Source organism: Rattus rattus, chromosome 10 (genome assembly GCF_011064425.1).
Source record: "Rattus rattus isolate New Zealand chromosome 10, Rrattus_CSIRO_v1, whole genome shotgun sequence".
Classification (NCBI taxonomy): Eukaryota; Metazoa; Chordata; class Mammalia; order Rodentia; family Muridae; genus Rattus; species Rattus rattus.
The window spans coordinates 13533874-13555477 of record NC_046163.1 but is presented as its reverse complement, the minus strand read 5'-3'; the positions used below and the strand labels follow the sequence as shown (position 1 = coordinate 13555477).

General features: G+C 42.4%; 1 pseudogene; it reads left to right on the top strand.

Annotated features, from left to right (window-relative positions):
- The first annotated feature begins 803 nt into the window (after nucleotides 1–803).
- LOC116911574 lies at nucleotides 804–1246 on the top strand (annotated as a pseudogene).
- Nucleotides 1247–21604: the final 20358 nt, after the last annotated feature.

The following is a 21604-nucleotide window of genomic DNA, read 5'->3' as shown; positions in this document are numbered from 1 at the left end:
CTAGCCATCCCATTGAACAGAGGTGTTAATTGGCTGATAGTCCTTCATCACCACACCATGGTGAACTCCGTCTGGTCCCCCTGTGATACTTGTCTTTGCTATCATTCTCCCCGACTTGGCCATGCTCCCTTGGCCTCCAGCAATGCTCTGAAGATCTGCGAGGCCCACATGCCAGGATCCACTAGCAGCTATGCCTATCATCTTTGACACTTGCCTCTGGAACTCAAAGGTAGGAAAACAGAGCAAGGAACAGCATCTCTATGGGCCATGAAACAGGAATCCTATAAATGACAGATGAGACGCATAAAACAGAGCTGCTCATACTCCACCCCACCACAGTTTATCAGCATTTTTTAAAAAGAATTTGAAAGCAACACATGTAGTAGCCTCGGGGCCTTTCAGCTTTGACACCACAAGGGCTGGGAAACTCTTCCAAATGTGGAGGAAAGTCAGTAGAACCAGGTGTTTCTTGTTGTTCTAGAGAAATGGTGTGGACCTCACTGGGTCTTTGTAGGGCAGTAGTAATGTCTGCCAGGGGACTGGGGAGGAGGGGCAAAGTCCTCCTTCCCATTCCCATTGGCTATAATTAGAGCCCAGGGATGGGTTGAAGACAGACTTAAGATTTGGATCCCTTGGATCCTCCCTCGCCCTGAGCTCTAGCTGCGCCATGCTCACTCCGAGCTGACAGGTGCCTCTGTCCCCAGCCATCACCATAATCATCTACTGGGACCTCATCAGCCATGAGGAGGTACTCTCTGACATCTATCTACAAGGTCTGGGAGATCAAGGACAGGCTATGCCTGGAGGTGGAGGGCAAGATGTTCAATAGAACAGAGGGTGCCATTGATGATTTGCTCATTGATGGAAATGCTTCCCTTGAAGGTCCTGAGGGCGAACGCATTGAAAGCCCAGCAGTCACCAGTGTTGACATTGTCATGAACCATCATTTACAAGAAACCAGCTTCACAGAAGAGGCCTACAAAAAGTACATCAAAGACTACATGAAATCACTCAAAGGCAAATTTGAAGAACAGAAACCAGAAAGAGTAAAGCCTTTTATGACTGGAGCTGCAGAGCAAATTAAGCACATCCTTGCTAATTTCAATAACTACCAGTTTTTTTTATCAGTGAAAACATGAATCCAGATGGTATGGTTGCTCTCTCGGACTACCATGAAGATGGTGTGACTCTATTCATGTTTTTCTTTAAGGATAGCTTAGAGATGGAAAAAATGTTAACAGATTGAATCTATCACCTGTTCCATAATTGGCTGTTGTTTACCATCTATCCAACACTAGGGCTTAGGAAAAATGTCAGAAAGCCCACATACACATGGAAGCTGAACAACACTCTACTCCATGATAACTTGGTCAAGGAAAAAATAAGAAAGAAATTAAAGACATTTTAGAATTTAATGAAAATGAAGGCACAGCATACCCAAATTTATGGGACACAATGAAAGCAATGCTAAGAGGAAAACTCATAGCTCTGAGTGCCACCAAAAAGAAACTGGAGAGAGCATACACTAGCAGCTTGACAGCACACCTGAAAGCTCTAGAACAAAAAGAAGCAAACACACCAGGAGGAGTAGACTACAGGAAATAATCAAACTCAGGGCTGAAATCAACCAAGTAGAAACAAAAAGAACTATACAAAAAATCAACAAAACCAGGAGCTGGTTCTTTGAGAAAATCAACAAGACATATAAACCCTTAGCCAGACTAACCAGAGGGCACAGAGACAGTATACAAATTAACAAAATCAGAAATGAAAAGGGAGACATAACAGCAAAAACTAAAGAAATTCAAAAAGTTATCAGGTGCCACTACAAAAGCTGATACTCAACAAAACTGGAAAATATGGATGAAATGGACAATTTTCTAGACAAATACCAGGTACCAAAGTTAAATCAGGATCAGATAAACCATCTAAACAACCCCATAGCTGCAAAAAAGTCTCCCAACCAAGAGAGAGAGAGAGAGAGAGAGAGAGAGAGAGAGAGAGAGAGAGAGAGAGCGCCCAGGACCAGATATAGTGCAGAATTCTATCAAACTTTCATAGAAGACCTAATACCAATACTCTTCAAACTATTCCACAAAATAGAAACAGAAGGAACACTACCCAATTCCTTTTATGAAGCCACAATTATGCTTATACCTAAACCACACAAAAACCCTTCAAAGAAAGAGAACTTCAGACCAATTTCCCTCAAGAATATCAATGCAAAAATACTAAATAAAATTCTTGGAAACCGAATTTAAGAACACATCAAAACGATCATTCACCATGAGCAGGTAGAATTCATCCTAGGGATGCAGGGATGGTTCAATATACAGAAATCCATCAATATAATCCACTATATAAACAAACTCAAAGAAAACACCAACATGATCATCTCATTCGATGCTGGGAAAGCATTTGACAAAATTCAACACCCCTTCATGGTAAAAGTTTTGGAAAGATCAGGAAATCAAGGCCCATACCTAAACATAGTAAAAGCAATATACAGCAAACCAGTAGCCAACAAACTAAATGGAGAGAAACTTAAAGCAATGCCATTAAAATCAGGGATTAGACGAGGCTGCCTACTCTCTCCCTACCTATTCAATATAGTACTTGAAGTCTTAGCCAGAGCAATTAGATAAAAGGAGGTCAAAGGGCTAAAATTGGAAAGGGAGAAGTCAAAATATCACTATTTGCAGGTGATATGTATACTTAAGTGACCCCAAAAATTCCACCAGAGAACTACTAAACCTGATAAACAACTTCAGCAAAGTGGCTGGGTATAAAATGAATTCAAACAAATCAGTAGCCTTCCTCTACTCAAAGGATAAGCAGGCTAAGAAAGAAATTAGGGAAACGTGTGTGTGTGTGTGTGTGTGTGTGTGTGTGTGTGTGTGTCCACCTGCACATTCTGTGTTCTTCCAATCACCTCTGCATCACCTGGGATACTTAATCCTAAAAAATTTCTTGTAAACAGTTGCTATGTCATGCTGTCTAGAGGATAATGATCAGGCAAAATGTCTGAACATGTACAGTAAACAGTTTTTAAAAACTCCCATTCTTGGCAGTTTAAATATGTGGAGATGGGACCCAAGTGTATGGAGGTCCAACTGTACACAGCCAATTCATTTGTAATCTTTTAAAATATTTTTTAAAAATTGTGCATGTGTGTGATTGCAAACAGGACATTGGATGCCCTGAAGCTAAAGTTACAGGTGGTTTTGAGCCACTGGACACTGAGAACTGAATTCAGTTCTTCTGCAAGGACAGCCAGCACTCTTGGCCATTAAGCCATCTCTCCAAATAGCCTTTCAAGCTTAGCAGCTGGCAACGAGCTAACTATAACTACCAAGTCACCGCACATCAATCCTTTTAAATTATAGGATACACAGCCTTTTGTCACATTCTGATAGCTTTTGAAGCCATGTGACTACTTAAATCTACATATCTGATCTCTTTAAATGACTTGTTTCATCCTTAATTTTACAAAAGTACATCTGAATAAGAACATCGCAATTGCTGCTGTTTTGCTGTATGGGGATTGGAACCCATGACCTTATGAATGACCGCCAAGTGTTTTGTCTCTGAGCTACTTAGATGTAGCAACCACTAACTCCAGTTCTTTTGAGCTATAGGTTGGATCATTATGGATCCATAGTGAGTTATATATTCAGATTAAAACACCTTAAGAAGTCACTGATGATGTTTGGGGAATCAATAAAGAAACAACTCTTTTGATGTATATACATATGTGCATATCCATGTGTGTGCTCAGGTAGGTGAGCATGTGTGTGTCCATCTGTATGTGTGATCATGTGTGTGTCCATGTGCATGCACACTTTGTGTGCAGGTCATTGGGACCTCTGGATGTTATTCCTCAGGAGCATAGTCCACCTTTTATAAAACTCAGTCTCTCCTAGGCTTTGAAGTCACCAAGTAGGCTGACATGGCTGGCCTACAAACCAGGGATCTATTGTCTCTTCCTCTCCATCCCTGGGACCAGAGCAAGCACCAATATGCTTGGCTATTTTTTATGTGGGTCTGCAGTAACAAACTCATATCCTTATGCCTGTGTAACAAGCACTTCACCAAGTGAGCCAGATCCCTAGGCTGAGAAAATGTTTCTGTTCTATGGTTTTGGACGTGCTTGGTGCTTCTTAAAGGGCCATCACTCATTCTAGAAAGTAGCACAGGATCGGCAGGCAGGAGGAAAGAGGGCAATATGAAAACACACTGTGCTCCAAGCCCTAAAGCAACATCTTACAGTAGCAAGCTGTGAACATACACTGAGCATCTGTGTGGTGCCCATTGTTTAAGGGACCCCTCAGAATGAGTCTGGTATAAAAGTCCTGGATAATATGGGTTAGCAGGAGTCTGGGTATCATCCAGATAAAGAGGGCAGAAGTAGAGGGTAAAGGAGAAGAGGAAAGGACAGGCTGGGATTAAATTTGGCAGCATGGAAGCCCTAAGCAAGAATATTTTCTACTGTAGAAAGAAAATTGGCATAGACCCTGACAGGACAAAGCCAGTCAAAGCTTGCCTGCCTGCACTTCCAGTCATAAGCACAGCTGGAGTCAGGGTTCTGCAACACACACACACAGAGCAGGGCAGTTCATCCTACCACAGGTCATGAATCTCAGGGTTAGAGGGGCTGTCACAGGCATTCATGTCCACCCCTGGTTTCTGGAGAGTGAAGCTTGTGAAGAAAACGCCGTGTACCATCTAGGTGGCTGACTACCCCAATGAGAGCAGTCAGTAGCTGGCCTTGACTATCGGGAAGCTGGATTGTGCTGTTTTCTTCATTCATTATTATGATGCTGCCTGTCAATGTACTCTACAGGAAGACTCACTTATGATGACGTATGGCTAATGCAGTAGAGCTTAAGAGTCTTTTTCTCAGTCTGATAACTCAGCGTGGGGTTACTGAATATCCCATTGAAGATTAAATGAGCCCCAGTCTCTAGGACAATTTTAGTACATGGGCAGAGCTGAGAACCGATAACCAACTATTTTTCAAAAGGGCCCCTGGACCTCTGTTCCAAAACCTGTTAGAGGCGAGGGCATGCGTCAGGGGAGTCGAGAGTTGCAGCCTCTTCTCCCCTGCTGCGAGGGTGCTGTCAAGCATGTGTTTACAGTGGGGAGCTGCAAGTCACTTGAGCCCCTTCCTGAATGGGAGGTAGCATTGGAGGAGTTCTTGGGATCACAAGCATGCCACCATACCTGGCTGCTTTTTTTTCCCCATGTGGGTTCTGAGAACAGAACTCAGCTCCTTGGGCTTTCAAGGTGAGTACTTTACAGATTGAGCCATCTTCTCAGCCCCATTCCATACCTCTAACAGACCAATCAGCACATCTGAACAGTTACTTGTGGTGCTTATTATGTGTAGGTGTGCTATCATGCTGATAAGAGACACAGCATCAGGGTAATAGTCATGACAACATCGTTTTTGGTTTTTTTTTGTTTGTTTGTTTATTTGTTTGTTTTGAACACTTGCCCCTGCTAAGCAACATTCAATACATCTCAACACATGTTAATATCCTCACTACCCAGTAGATGTTATTAACCCATTTTATGGATTTGGAACCAATAGACAGTGAACTCTAATAATCTAACTAAGATCAAGCAGTCAATGCATAGTTTATTCACAGGTCTTGTCTCTGAGGTGCCTAGGAAAATTTTTTGAGATTAAAATATTTTGTTCATAGTTAAACTACTCTAAATGTAGTTCACTTGAGGAACAAGCACTTCTTTACCAGCTCAATCTATCCAACTGAGGGTTTCTGGCTTGTGTTGGAGAGTTAGGATTCATGGTGGGGAACTCCGGTGAGATTTTTCTCAGGCAAGCATCCCCCTCCAGGCTCTTGGGTTAGTTGTTCTGTGAATTCATCGCACACAAATATTTTATGACTGCATTTATTCTTCATAACAATATGAATGAGCAACTGAATACAAGCCAAATCCCTTATGAAGCCAGAGGAAGAGTGATTAAATTATAATCATCCTGGATTAATTAATCTATAATATTTGCTCTTTATATGAAAGAAGAAAATCAGCCTTCAACATAAAGGTTATGTACTCTTGAGGTCTGTGTCTTAATAAAGGAAGGGCTTGGGGAAAAAACTTGACAAGCCCCCAAGATACAACACGTTGTAAATGTAGACAGAGGGTTATTACTGATATAAAATATATTCAATGTAATTATCAGCCACAACAAATAATCAGAGTGGTGATAATGAATAATTAACATTTTTATACTCCTATAGCCATGTGTCTAACAGATAAGTGTGCAACATTGAATTAATTTATTGCGCTATAGCGTTTTAAGGCACGAAAATTGCCTAATCAAAGCTTCTTTTCCACAGCGTTGCCAGATACAGGTAGGAATCACCGATAAGGCTTATTTCTTTGTTTCCTGATCTATAAAATATCTGGGAAAAAAAACCTGAAATAGGGAAATTGCGGTAAGAATTAAGTCAAGGTGGGCTATTGATGTAAGCCAGGAGGACACAGATTTAAGGACACTGATTTAGTCCATGGAATTAAGGGTTAAGATGTGTGAAACACAGGGCTGGGAGATGGTTCATTGTATAAAGTGCTGGCTGTGTGAGCATGTAAAGGAGCTTGGATCCGCAGGATCCATGATAAACCTGATCTGGCAGGGCACACATGTGATTCCAGCCCTCTTCCAGAGAGACAGGTGCAGGGGCACAGACAGGGAAGACCACAGACTCAGAAGGGGAAGGTCGCCTTTTGTATGCAGTGGCAATCAGACACCCCATCTTAGACAAGGTAGAAAGGCGAGGACCCACAGCTGAGGTTGTCTCCTCACTTCCACATGTGCACTACTGCACATACAACCCCCTCGCTCTCACACACACCCCCACACAAATTTTAAAGAATACATAAAGCAGTTGTGCCTAATTAAGAGGGGTTATACAAGGAGACTGTGAATTGGGTTCTTTCTATTCTAACAGCTGACTCTGTGGGTCTGGCTTTCTGCAAAGAGAAGGGGAAGGGGCATGCTTCCTATTCAAGTCAGACTGACTTCCTTCAGTTTTCCACGCCATTCAGCCCATATTGGACTGTACCAGTGGCTGTTTCTTAAACCCTCTTTCCTCAGCAGACATAGCAGCAGCTATCTCTAGTCACTTTCTGATCTCCAGGACCCCACCCGATATTCAAATGCTCCTAAAATGCCCCTGTGTGTAACTGAGGTGCAGACCTGCTGACTTCAGCTCCTGCTGGGAGGTCACAGACTCATCCACTCAGATCTAGCACCTAAAGCGAGCATGGACACCAGAGGAGGAGGAGTATGTGAGCAAGATTGATTCCTCATCCTGGTCCTGCAAGGATTCCCATGCAGCCTGAATCCCGAAGTAAGGTGCCCAGCATCCAAGTAGAGCAGGAGGTGTTAGTGAGCAGGTTGGTGGAAGGTAGGAAGAACTTGGACTTGTTTAGTAGTTCTCCATGGCAGCAACATTTAAATTTATGCACATACCAACCAACCAGGGATTCTGCTGGAATGCAGATTCTGGGACTGGGAAGATGGTTCCATGAGTAAAGAGCTCTGTAGGAGCTGGAGGACCTGAGTCTGATCGCAGGAACTCAGATAGCAACTGTAACTGCGCACTTGTAATGCAGCTCTGGGGAGGTGTGGCATGCAGATCCCTGGAGTTCACTGTCCTAGCTTCGTTAGTAAGTTCCACTCAATAAAGACTCAGTGTTTGTTGTGTTTTGTTTTGTTTTTAAAGTGAACGATGACCGAGGAAAGATTTCTAAGGTCCACCCATTGTCTTTCTTTGCAGGACCTCAAGTACCTACACACAGGAAAACACAGGAACACGTGCAAACATAGAGAAGTAGATTATGATGCAGTATACTTGGCATGGTCTCAGATTCTTTGCTTATACCAAGATCCAGGTGACCTTTAGCTGTTTTTAGACATGTCTTATATTTGCATAATATATTCACCATTGAGTGGAAACCCATGTGCTCCTCTCCTCTACTTATCATGGACTCTGTTTTCTTACCAAAGATGCTATGAAGGAATCAACCATTGCTCACTGTGTACCAGCCTGGTCCAGATGTATGGATGGTGTCCAGAGAGAAATGAATAGCTTTGCAAACGCTCAGCTTATATGCTAATTGCACATCTTCAGTGTGACTGTATCTTAATTTCTAATGTAACGCTGTCTCAGGGGTGTAACCAGTGACAGCAGGAATATGCTTGCCCATGTTAGGTGGACATCAATTTCATATTAGCACAAAAGCAACATGTTTTCACACAACAAACAGAATTTTGTCCTTAAAATGGAAGCAATAAAAAGGATGAAATAAAATAATAATAAAAATCTACCATAACAGTAGCAATGGCTAGGAGCCAGTTCTATGCTATGTTCCCCCCCCCTCTCTCTCAACAAACCAAAGAGTCTGACTAATGCCATAGATTTTGCATCTTCCCTTTTTCTTTCCAGCCCTAAGGATTGAGCCTATAGCCTTGTTCTACCATTAAGTTTCATCCCACAACACTTAAATGCATAGTATGTAGATGTGTCTCAGTATTTGAACCCATGCAATTATCTGAAGTTCTTCTTAATGCCTGCACAGACTGTAAGCTCATGAGGTATAAGAGAGGTGCAGTTCACAAGGCTTACACTTGAATAGTTGATGTGGAATATACTCAGGGGATGAGGCCGTAGCTCAGTCCGTAAAGGGCTTGCTTTCCTGACAGAAGACCAGAGTTAGTGTGATGGCTCTTCTTGGTTGTCAGCTTGACTACATCAGGAATGAACAAAAACACAAATGGCTGGGCATACCTGGCATAGATTCTTTTGATTAAATAATTTGAAGTGAGAAGTTCTACTTCTAATCTAGATCTTAGCAGTGGGAAGATACACCTTTAATGTGGGCCACACCTTCTGTTGGAAACCCATAAAAAGAGCATGGGAAAAAAACCCAGCTAGCTTTCTCCTCCATCTTTGCCAGCTTGCTTTTGCTCTCACCGAAAGTCAATTTCTTAATTGGCATTAGAGCCTATTTTGTCATGATTCCAGCATATTCTGAAGGCCATCTGAGGCATAGAGCCTTCTTGAACTGAACAATGACTGGAGTTTGTTGGTAGACAACCATCGTTGGACTAGCTGGACAACAGCCTGTAAATGGACAAAGGCCATCCAAGTAAATTTCCTAGAAAACCTTGACAATACAGTTAGCTTCTCAGAACCCAATTAAAAAGCTGTGTAGGGTGGCACTTATCCATAATACCAGCCCTGAGGAAACAGAGACAGGCAGATCCTTGGAGCTCTCTGACCAGCCAGCTTCGCCTACTAGTTCTAACGCAGTAAGAGATGCTGTCTCAGAAAAACAAGGTGAATGATATTATGAGGAACCACATCTGAAGTTGTCCTCTGGCCACCTGTGTGTGTATACATGCACATACACCCGCACACTCCATTGGCAATGGGAGAAACCAGTAAGCCCAGCTCCAAAGGCCTAACATGAAGTTTCCCTGTGAAAGAGTAATCACTGCCCAGAGAGGCAGCCATCCATGATCTTGTGAAGATTGTTAAGTCAAGCCAAACAATCACTTTAGGAACTAAAGTGGTAGTTTGACTTAGATGAATAAGCAGTGGGCGTAGGTGAACATAAGCAAATGATATAGCTTTAGGAGGCAAATGATGGAGACATCTGCTCATACCAGAGGATGTTGTGTGCACTAGAAATGTGACTCCCGAGACTGTGTGAAAGCCAATATTGATTATCAATATGACAGGAGCTAGAATCACCTAGGAGACAGAGAAGATATGTGAGGGAGTTTTTAGATTGGTGTAAATGAGATAGGAAGACCCATCCTGAATGTAGCTAGAGTCCTGGACTGAGTAAAGCAGCAATAAGCAAACTAAGCATCAGCATTCATCTCCTTGTGCTTCCTGACTGGGGATGCCACACGGCTAAGATTGTCATGCCTTCCCTGGTACAGTGTATCATCTAAAGCCATGAGCCAATCCTAAACCCTTTATTTCTTTTTTTTTTTTTGTTGTTGTTGTTGTTGTTTTTCTTTTTTTCTTTTTTTCTTTTTTTCGGAGCTGGGGACCGAACTCAGGGCCTTGCGCTTGCTAGGCAAGTGCTCTACCGCTGAGCTAAATCCCCAACCCCTAAACCCTTTATTTCTTAACATTTTCCTACTGGGTTTTGATGGCCGCAATGAGAGAAGTAGTAGGAGATGCCAATGTGATGTGCACATCTACCCTTAGACTCCAGTAGCCAGCACAAGGCTTTTGATGTGGTCCTGCAGGGAGAAATTAGGAGGCACTTTTGGAGAAAATGAACATCTGGGAAGGTTCAAAGATGCATTTGCTCTGTGTATGTATATGTCATGTGCACGCACATATATCGTATGAGTGCACAATCATATGTGTGGCAGTGGCTTTTGCCCCATGCATTGTGAATGTGGAGACCAGAAGTCAGAGGATGTCTTTCTGTATTGTTTTCTAACATTTTCTGTGAACTCAGATTGGCTAAGTTGGCTAGCCTCCAAACTGCACCCATTCACCTCTTCTTACCTCTCAGCTCTGGGTTTATACAGATGAGGAATTACCTAGCATTGTACAAGGGTGCTAGGGATTCCAACTCAGAACCTTGTGCCTGTTCCCTGCTCACCAAACCATCCCTCTTGCCCTGGGGAAGGGATTTTGGAAACACCTTCCCCAGGGTTAGATCCATCTCTAGCGTGTGTGAGCTCTGACTTTTTGGCCAGGGTTAGATGTAGATTTCACCAAGAAGACTGGACCAAGGCTTTCTGCTGTGGTGCCTGGGGCTGAGCCTGACAAGATACAACAGGCAGGGTCTGGCTGGGTGAAGCACACATGCTCTCCTCTGCTCCCATCCTCAGGGACGCCTTGATCCCCCTCTCGGCCTCTATGATCGCTGATGTTTTCTAATAGAATCTCTTGCATTTTTGTTTTAAGATTTCTTGAGAGGATCCGAAATTTTTGGAAAACAAAAACCCAGCAACCTCTGTGTTCGGCCACTATTGATTGTGTTCGGTTCCAGTTGGTGGGTTTTTATATAAAAACAAAGAACAAAGTAATTCTCCTGGGCTGGCCTAAGCTGATTACATTAGAACACATTCTGCCATGTGATTTGGGGAGGGCTTGGTTTCCTTGTGAGCAAGAAGCCTGAGACCAGAGAGATGCATGCAAACCTACAGAGGAAGAAAAGAGAAGCAAGAGCTTTGGTCTTGTTAAACAAAATTCTGCCTGTTATGGGCTGGGGGTGGGGCACAAGTAGATGACTATAACTGAAAATATAGCAGCCAGACAACCTACTGATTGAATATATTAGAAATATATATGATACAATATACTGAATATATAGAATATACATAATTAGAAACTGTCCATGACTCTGTATGACTGGTGCCTAGGGGGAACTAAGACAAGCTGAAATGATTTAACCACAAATGGTGTATTGGGGAGTGTGCCCAGGGTGGCTAGAAAGGCTTCATAGAGCCATCGTGGGCCCAGCTTCCTTCTTGTTCTTCCCTTGTCCTTCCCATTCACTCAGACACCACAATGATAAGATATATGATTCACCTTGACTGCTCCTTCTGGAATCTGGCAGAAGTGGGGGAGACAGAGGCAAAGGGACAGGACAGGAGAAGAGAAGAGAGGAGTGAGGAGAGAGGAAGAGAAGAGAGGAGGGGAGGGGAGGAGAGGAGAGAGGGGAAGAGGAGGGAGGAGAAGAATTGAAGACCAATAAATTAGTCATGTCAGGGAAGATGGGTTCTGACAAAAGATGACAACAACAACAACAACAACAACAACAACAACCCCATGTGTGGGAGTCTTAAAATCAGATGGAACTTTCCAAAAGAATCAGATTTTTCTAAGCCAAGGAAATAATATCTGAGTATGCATGGTGTTATGAGAGATCATGAACTGTAAATCTTTTTAGCAGGAATGACATAATAAAGGTAAGTAGGGCCCAGGGAGTCAGGATTTCCTATGTCATGATGCTCCATGGGAGGAGAGGTCACTGTAGGAGTTAGAGGATGGCAAAGCACATGATCAGAATAGTGTTTGGGAAATTGGGCCAAGGTCAAGTTCTGTAGGAAGACCCAAAGAGAGCAAATCGGGGAAGAAACTGGTACCATGATCTAGGCAAAAAGTCACATAAATGGGCTCAGGATGTGTTTAGGTTGGTTGAGTGCTTGCCTAGAAAGCACAAAGCCCTGGGTTTGATCCCCAGCACTGCTTATACCAGGTAAGATGATTCACATCTCAGTAACAAAGAAGTAAAGGCAAGAGGAACAGGACTCATTAAGGATCATCATCAGCTGCACGGTGAATTCAAGGCCAGTCTGGATGACTTAAGACATGACTGTCTCAAAAATCAAAACCAAGACAAAGGTCTTCTCAAAGCTCAAAGCCTGTCTTTCAACCCCAACTCACTCTGCATAGCATGTTCCTTCGGGGAGCTGGAGAACTACTACAAAGATGTGGCAGATCTGGTAATTCCTGTTGCTATAACTACCACATTGTCATTTGTGTCTGACTTAAGACTCGTGTGTCTTACACTGGTCATACCTGGTGGCAGGTCAGTCTGTTAGCTCTCCAGTAGGCTGAATCTGAGAACCTTCTCAGTTTTTAAACCCTCTGCCATTGCCTTAAGATTAATTATGTGACTACTTGTAAACCTCTTGACTTGAGTCTGGCTTTAGTAGTCAGTGAAAACAGCACCTTTAAAGAATGGTTTTTGGGGCTGGAGATATAGCCCAATGCAGCATGATTACCCAGCATAGATGAGTCAGGAGTCATTTGATCTCCACCCAGCTTAAATGGGGGCATGGTGGTACACACTTGTAATTGTAGTATTTGTAAGGAGATGGCAGGATTATCAGATGTCCAAAACATTCTTAGCTACATGTAGAGCTCCAGCCTAGCCTAAGCTACATGAGACCTCGTCTCAAAAAAACCCAACCAAAATGCCCTTTAAACCCTAGTAACATGGGTGCAAACTCCACACTGGTGCTGACTTAGGACACTTAGCTTCATCTCTTTCTCAACTCCCTTGAAATTCTTAATGAACAACAATGAACTCCTAATTAAAGTAGCCATTGTTGGAAAAGAAGTCATTCTCCATGAAAACAAAATCGAACATTTACATTTCAGGAAATTAGTAAGTACCACTACCTATCTGAGGACAGAGGTTAGAATTTAGTCTTAGAAGAGGACAGTGTTGACAACTGACAAATGCCTATCTCCTTTTGTCACCACTTATGAATATTAGGCATGGTGTTATTCCTTTTTTATACCTTATCTGAAAAAAAATCATACACTATTAAAATATGCTAAGCAAGTGATAGAATAAGAGCTCATAACTGGTACCCTGAATTTTACATTATGTTAAAGAGCTGTAGTAATGAAATAAAGGTAGACTCATTCACCTACATACTCACAAGCCCTATAGCCACCAGAGTTTTACAAAGAGAGCAACAATATACATTGTAGAAAAGCCAGCATTTTCAACAAATGGTGCTGGTCAAACTGGACAGCTACACACAGAAGAATGAAACTGTACTTTATCCTGTACAAATGTCAACTACAAGTTGATCAAGGACCTCAACATAGGACAGGATGCCCTGAATCTGATACAGAAGAATTCATTGGAACTTGAGAGGATCTGAAATCATGGTTGATGGCTCTAAGCATGTCTGTAAGGTCATTTCCAAGAAGGATTATCTGAGAGGAGGAGGCCCTCCCCTACAGCGTGTCTTCCTGAGGTAACATGGCTATAAAAATGGCCCAAGGAAAAAGCATGGTTGCTTTAGCGCCTATTTTTGTTTTTGCTTCTTGTTAGTAAATGTGTCTGGCCTAATGCTACTGCTGCTACTGCTGCTGTTGTAGCTACCATCCTTTCCTGACATTGGAACCTTGATTCTTCAATTTCCTAAGCAGGGACTGAAGCTCTCTGAGAGCTCTCCAGAAATCCTCCAGGCCTTCCACACCAGATTGGGACTGCAGAGGCAATCAGCTTTGTGGACCGATGTGGAGGTTTTCAGTGTCTTGAGTAATTTGACAGGCATTGTTGGACTGCGCAGCTCCTATGGTGCAAGCTAATCGAACAAATCACCTTTAATATATATATTCATTCTTTCAGTTCTGCTCCCCCAGGGAACCCTAATTCATATAACACTCAGCCTCGAGTACATTTGATTTTTAATTTTTTTGAGGGAGAAAAAAAATGTCCTTGAGCTCAAGGTGCAGCTTAGTGATGAAGTGCTTTCCTTGCATGTGGAAAGTTCTGACCCATCCCTAGCACAGAAACAAGCCAACCTTAAACTACAATTGACCTCAAGCTGTAGATATAGTAAATAACTATATTTAAATGAACTATTTTCAACATCACCCCATCAAACTATTCACAGAACAGACTCTCAAGGCCAGTGGTTATCAATCCTTCTAATGTGACCCTTTAATACATTTCTTCATGTTGTGATGACCCCCCCAACCATGAAATCACTTTCATTGCTGCTTCATAACTGAAAATTTTGCTATTGTGACTCATAATATAAATATTTTGGGAGATAAACATTTGCTAAGGAGGTCATGAGTCACAGTTTAGGAACTACTGCTCTAGGCCATCACACCTGGCCTGCATTTTTCCCTTACACAAAACCAACCACCTTGACTTCCCAGCAACTATAGACCAAGAGAAGAGACTGCTTAAAGAATTAAAAGAGCAAATGTACTACCCCACTTCATTAACCCAAAAGAAGGCTGACAGGGAAGACTGGACTGAAGCCACTTGTCAACTAGACCATCTATGGCTTAACCGAAGAGTGAATCTGGTTGCTTATATTACAAGCAGCACATATCATCCTATAATTAGCTGATCAACAGGGCAGCCATAGTCCAGTGGACCTGAGTTCTTTGCATCTGTTTGTTCACTGAGGTGTATGTAGACTTGTGTTGGTTAATACTGATTGCCAACTTTGAATAATCTAGAATCAGATAGGACAACAGTTCTCAACCTTCCTAATGCTTTGACTCTTTAATACAGTTCCTTGTGTTGTGGTCACCAAACATAATATTGTTTCATTGCTACTTCATAATTGTAGTTTTGCTACAGCTATGAATCATAATGTAAATACCTATGTTTTCCAGTGGTCTTAAGTGATCTCTGTGAAAAGATCCCTTAAGGGGTCACTACCCACAGGTTGAGAACCATGGACCTAGCATCAAATCTTTGGACAAGTCTGTAAAAAACGTGTCTAGACTGGATTAATTGAGGAGGAAATCTGTGGTATAACAGTTTCCACCAAGTTCAAAACATTCCATCCAGCAAGAAGCTCGTTAAGCGGGAAGGTGAACAATTCAGAAGAGCTTGAGGAAGTCCCTGAAACATATCAAATTTATTCTCTGACAGAGTAAGCAATAAAAGCCTATAGTCCCCTCAGACACAACAGAGCTAAGCTGCAGAGAAGACCAGACCAGTTGACTAGAAGAAGCAGAAATCAGGCAAGCTGCCTGGAAAAGGTGTAGACCAGAGTCACCTGAAAAGGTCACTTTCTGGCCAATTGAGCTGCCTGGAGGCTGGCAGTGTGCTCCAAGTTTCCAGTTTTGTGAGTTGTCACCCATGCTGGGGTGGACTGGGGGTGATGCAGCTGTCTTTGAGTCATTTCTGCTCCTGTAACTCCTCACCTGTACTCTCATAAGTAACTCTAATAAAATTTGCTGGTTCACCAAGTTGGACTTGGTAGTATCTGTACTTTGGTCTGTCATGGGATTCCTATCTGGGATAAGTAGACCTGTGTGTAACATCTCCCCAGGAAAGGTTTTGTCACACAGCAAAGACACAACCTAAGTGTGGGCTGGCACCATGTCATAGGCTGGGGTTCTGGACCGAATAACAAACCCCTGAACTGGGCACTGGGACCCATGGCTCTGTCTCCTGACGATGGATACATATCATATGAGTAGACGCATCATGTCCCTGCCAGCAGAGCTCCCTCACCATGATGGACTAAACCCTCAACCTGTGAGCCAAAGTCAACCTTTCCTTCATTAAATTGCTTTTCCAGGTCTTTTGTCACAATGACAGAACGGTAAACATACAAGCTATTTCCTCGTTATGTTTTATCTTCTCATTCTCATATAAACAAACCCATCACCACCCATCTCTCTCTGACCCACTGATGTAAACCACTGCTCTTCCTCATGCTTAGGCAGTCAGTGATGAGGAATAAAAATGGTAAATTCAACATTAGAACAAAGCAAAACCAACTAGATGCATCATCCTCCCCTTTACCTTGGGCTCCCTTTCAGACATCTTCTAACTCCTGAGTCCTAGTATGGGAGTGGATTAGGTTCACAGTAGGAGCAGTGAAACACTCCTGGAGAAAGCTGTCCTCAGCCACACTTTGCCTTGTGTAACCAGTGAGGAAACTGAGCTCCAAGCTTAAACACTGGATTTTATACCAACCTCATACACTAGACTAGAGAGAGGGGGAAAGAGTGTGAGTAAACATTGAAAAGGCTCAATATTTTGTTCCCTAGCACTGGCTTGATGAGTCCTGTGTATGAACCACCTGATGCAGGTAGGAGACAGATAGAAAATAAAGCCCAGAGATGTCCAGTGAGAGACACAGAGCCACACAGCAGGCAGAGCCACGATGACAGCTCTCCTGGACCACAACCAGGGGCAATGAGGATTTGTTACTAAGCAACACTGAGCTGTAGACATCTTCCTCCCTTCCCTTTGTAAAATTATCTGTGTGTATATCTAAATAAAACCAGCCTGTAAGTCAAATGTGAGTTGTCCTTTTTTTCTTTTTAAAGAAACTCGTTCAGAAAGCTGCCTGCATCTGCTTGCTGTTACCGTGTGCATCGAAACTTGCTTTATTAAATAAGTGGGAATCAGGCTGGCAAGGGCCACCTTCTTCCCAGGCCACATTGGCAACTGCCTATGGTGCTTCCAGGAAAGTCGTGAAGTGTCTTTTTGTTCTTCATGTTCACCATGGAATATTCTAGTTGTGATCAACTCTAAAAGGTAGTGGCAGGGAGTGAGGGGAGAAGCACCACTGGGCATTTTGTTGAAACCACTAGAAATTTATCCTTTGTTCTGAACATTAAAAAGATAAAAGCTTTCCATTGTGTAAAGTCTTATAAATAGCTGCATGCAACATGTATAGCAAGCTTCATGCGACATGTATAAAAGGCTGCATACAGCATGTATAATAGGATGCAAACAACATGTATAACAGGCTGCATTCAACATGTATTATAGGCTGCATACAACATGGGTAAGAAGCTGCATACAACATGTATAGCAGACTGCATATAACATGTATAACGGGCTGTATACAACATGTATAGCAAGCTGCATATGACATATGCAAACTAAAAACCATCATTTTGTTTCTAAGAGACAGGATAGTTTGAGTAGACATTAAAAAGGCTCAATACTAACTCAATACTTCAATTCTGTATATTCCAGCAAATATTGTTGTTGCTGTTGTTGTTGTTGCTGTTGTTGTTGTTGGTGGTGGGGGTGGTGGGGGTGTGTCCTACAATACTCACACATCTGTCTGTCTTGTCTGTCTATCTTGAATATTTCTGTTTTGATTGAGCTCACAGAACCTGTTATCAGAAGGATTATTACTTCCTTTTACATTTTAGGAAGGCCTATCTTATCCATTTGCTAAATACGAGGATATCTATCATGATAGAAACATAATAATTGATGGTGGCAGGTGAAGAGCAGGTGTGCATTAGATAGCAACCTTGATCCCCACTGTGGGAACTGACTATGTTGATGACTAAGTTCTTTCTCAAAGCCCAAGTGACTGACACTTGCATTTCCTAGTTACCTGGTGTTGGTGTTGCGATTGCTTCTTTTCAAGAAGTTGCTTTTGGTCATGATGTTATGATGTTTCATCACACACACACACACACACACACACACACACACACACACACACACACACAATGAGAGAGAGAGAGAGAGAGAGAGAGAGAGAGAGAGAGAGAGAGAGAGAGAGATGTTCTGGAACCTCCATGTGCTGCCAAATATGTATGGTGGTGACTCAAATGGTTAATCTACAGGTACAATATAAGCCAAAAATTACACCATTAGGCGTTTTCCCTAGAAGAGGTAAAGAATATGGCCAGAAAAAGGCTTGCATACAAATGCTTATAGCATCATTATTCCTAACAGACGGGAAGTGAAAGCAACACAGACCTCATAAGTGGTAAATCCACTGTGATTTATTGTCTGTACAATGGGTTATTTTTCAGCCACAGAAAGGAATGAGGTACTGATTCTGGCTGCAGCATAGATGAGCCTTGAAAATATTTTGCTAAGTCAAAGAGTCACTTAAGTGACTGTGTATTTGGGGACTGGGGGATGGTTCCATTGCCAAAGTGCTGATTGTGCAAGTTTAAACCCCAGAACTGATGTAAAAAAAAAAAAAAAAAAAAAAGCTGCTGAGTGTGATGGCACATTCTGTGAAATGCCTGGAAGGAAGGTGTAGGATGATGCCTGAAGCTTGGGAGCCAGCAAACAGAGAGGAACTGGTTAGTTCCACGTCGTTGTCGTTGAAAGATGCTCCTCCACCCCAAATACTGTGAACCACATTTCAAGGAATAACACCTGAGCTTGACCTGTAGCCTGCACACAGAGACACACAAACATACACACATGCTTACACTTAAACATGAACACTCACGCACATGCATACACACAAGTACACACTCCCATACACGTGCATACACACACACACACACACGCACAGACGCACAGACGCACACACACACACACACACACACACACACACACACACTTTGCTGGCACAAAGGACTGCATATTGTATGGCTTCGTTTACATGTGAGTCCTAAATAGACAATTCAGGAGAGAGAGAAAGTAAATCAGTGTAGTCTAGGGGTAGGAGGTAGGAGACTGTGAGGGATAGAAGTGGGGAGTGGGAGAAGGAGTAGGCAAACAAGATGGTTTCTTTCTGGGTAGTGATAATATTCTCAAGTTGCATATGGGTAAGGATAAAGGATTCTGAAAATGTTAAAGATAAAGTCGGAAAGGGCGGAAAATGAGTTTGGATCTGAGAGGAGTTAGGGAAAGCAGTGGGGAATGAGTACGGTCAAAACACATAGTATGAAATTCCCCAATAATTAATAAAAATATATTTAATGGAACCTTAAGTAAGCCATTGGACATTTGAAATATGAGAAATAACTATTAAAACTTTAAAAGCTATTCTGTGCTTGAGGGCTTTGTCAACAGACATTTAAATGGATTAACACACATACACTCCTACAGCTTTAACACACATGCACAGGTACACAGACACAAATGCACACATATGCATATGCACGCTCAAGTATACTCACTTATGCATCTATGTATGGTATACATACACACACACATATGTATCTACATGCACAATGCATAGGCACACATACATTTTTACACCATTATGCACACACACACACAGATTCAGACATATGATATACAGACACATACCTGCATATATGCATATATATGCATATACACAGACTCATGCACACATTGATTCACATACATATAGCCACAACTACACACACCTCATTTAAATGGACACACTTACACACATACGTACATACCAATTCCTCTGCCACAGGGCCTCCTGGCTTTGTTTGGAACTGGGCTGAGTGGGTGGTAAGAGATAATGAGGGACTAAAACCAGAGTGAGTTATCTTATCCCAGTCCTGGGATTAAGGTTTCTAATCCTTCAGGCCTCAGATCTGTAATCAAGCTGTCACAGAAGTTATCTAGGTGCTCTAGAAGTTCTCTATCCTGGCTTCAAGGAGATCATGGGTACTTGGAAAGGTGTGGGTAGCATGCTCTCATTTGTCTATGCTCCTTTGTGTGCATGCAGATGAGGACATATGGGTTCATGTACTCATGTATCCCTGCACGCAGCACAGCCAGAGTGAAGCCTTAGTGTGCCCAATGTATAGTAAACAGAGGGTCTGTATGAATGATTATGCACATGCTCTTACAACACACATGCAAATATATGCATGCTCCTCTTTTCTGCTGGAGGATCTGCTCTATTGGCCAAAGCCTACATCTCCATAAAGAAGACTTCTCATCCCCACCTCCTCCCCATGTCTCATCACTAATTCTGTGCATGGAACAGAAAGGCAAAGTCAGGAGAAGGGAGGTCAGGGCTGAGTGAGGGAGAGTGACAGGTTCTGGCATTCATGAACTCAGACCTCAGAGGGAGCAGCAGTACAAAGCACATCCAAACAGGTTCATCTCCTATAATTGATTTCTTCTGGCAGGTCTGACCTCCTCACGGTGCCCAGGCTGGGCTGGCACAATTATAATTAGTCTCCAATCCCTGAGACACTGACTGCACACTGGCATATGGAGACTGGCTGCCTGGGGTTGCAAAGTTGCTCCTGGTAATTCACCAAGCAAACCATTCTCTTCTAAACTGTGTTCTGCCTGCAACCAAATGATTGATGTGTGCCAACAACTGGCCAAAAGAGAAAGGTTTGTCATTCCAGGATCATATGCCAGCAGATGCAAAGGAACCCATGTTTCATTTCTCTTTCTTATGTGCAGTGCTCATTGCACTTGGTTTTTTTGTTTTGTTTTGTTTTTTGTTTTTGAAGAGGGCACAACATTGGATGAATATGAAAGGGGGCATATCTGGAAATGGTTGGGGAATGGACAAATATGCTGAAAACACATTGTATGAAATTCTTGAAGAGCTAATAAAAGTGAGAATGAAGGATTGGCAAGCTATATGCGGGTAGAAAGTCTACAACATGGACGAGAAAATGTTGCTCAAACTGTTTACTGATTTACCACTTCTGTTAAAACTTGGCCATCTCTATTAAATCCCATTATTTAACTTTGTTCTGAAAATCTCATCAGATGCAATATAATAGGAGATTAAAAGAGGAGATGCTGGGCAAAAAAGAAAAAAAATAACCATCATCTCGGGAGAATGGTGCCTTTTCTGTCTTTTGGGTATTTGTTCATGTATACGTGTGTGTGTGTGTGTGTGTGTGTGTGTGTGTGTGTGTGTGTGTGTGTGTGTCTGTGTGTGTCTGTGTGTGTCTGTGTGTGTGTCTGTGTAGGTGTAGTTCAGGGGTTTATGCAGGGCATCTTTCTCAGTTTTTCTCCGTCTTATTTTGGGGTGACAGTGTCTCTTGTAGCCTCTTGGGCTCACTGATTGACCTAGACCTGCCTGCCTCCCCAGTGCTGAAGTTACAGGTCACATCATTATGCTCAGCTTTTATGCAGGTGCTAGGAATCAACCTCAAGTCCTCGTGCTTGCTCACCGAGTCACCTCTCCAGCCCTTGACACCTTTTCTAGTGACAGTAATTTCAGGGATTAAATGGAATGAAGTGGATATTTAGACAACTGATCTAGAAAGAGAAATATTCACTGTGATGACTATACGCTCACATGTTACTCTGGGATGACTTTGAGAGACACTTAGTGCTAATAGTTAAAGGCTACTTGTCCCCAAACTCAATCATCTTATTCAACAAATGTTTCTTAACATTAAGTTGTTTATAGCCAACA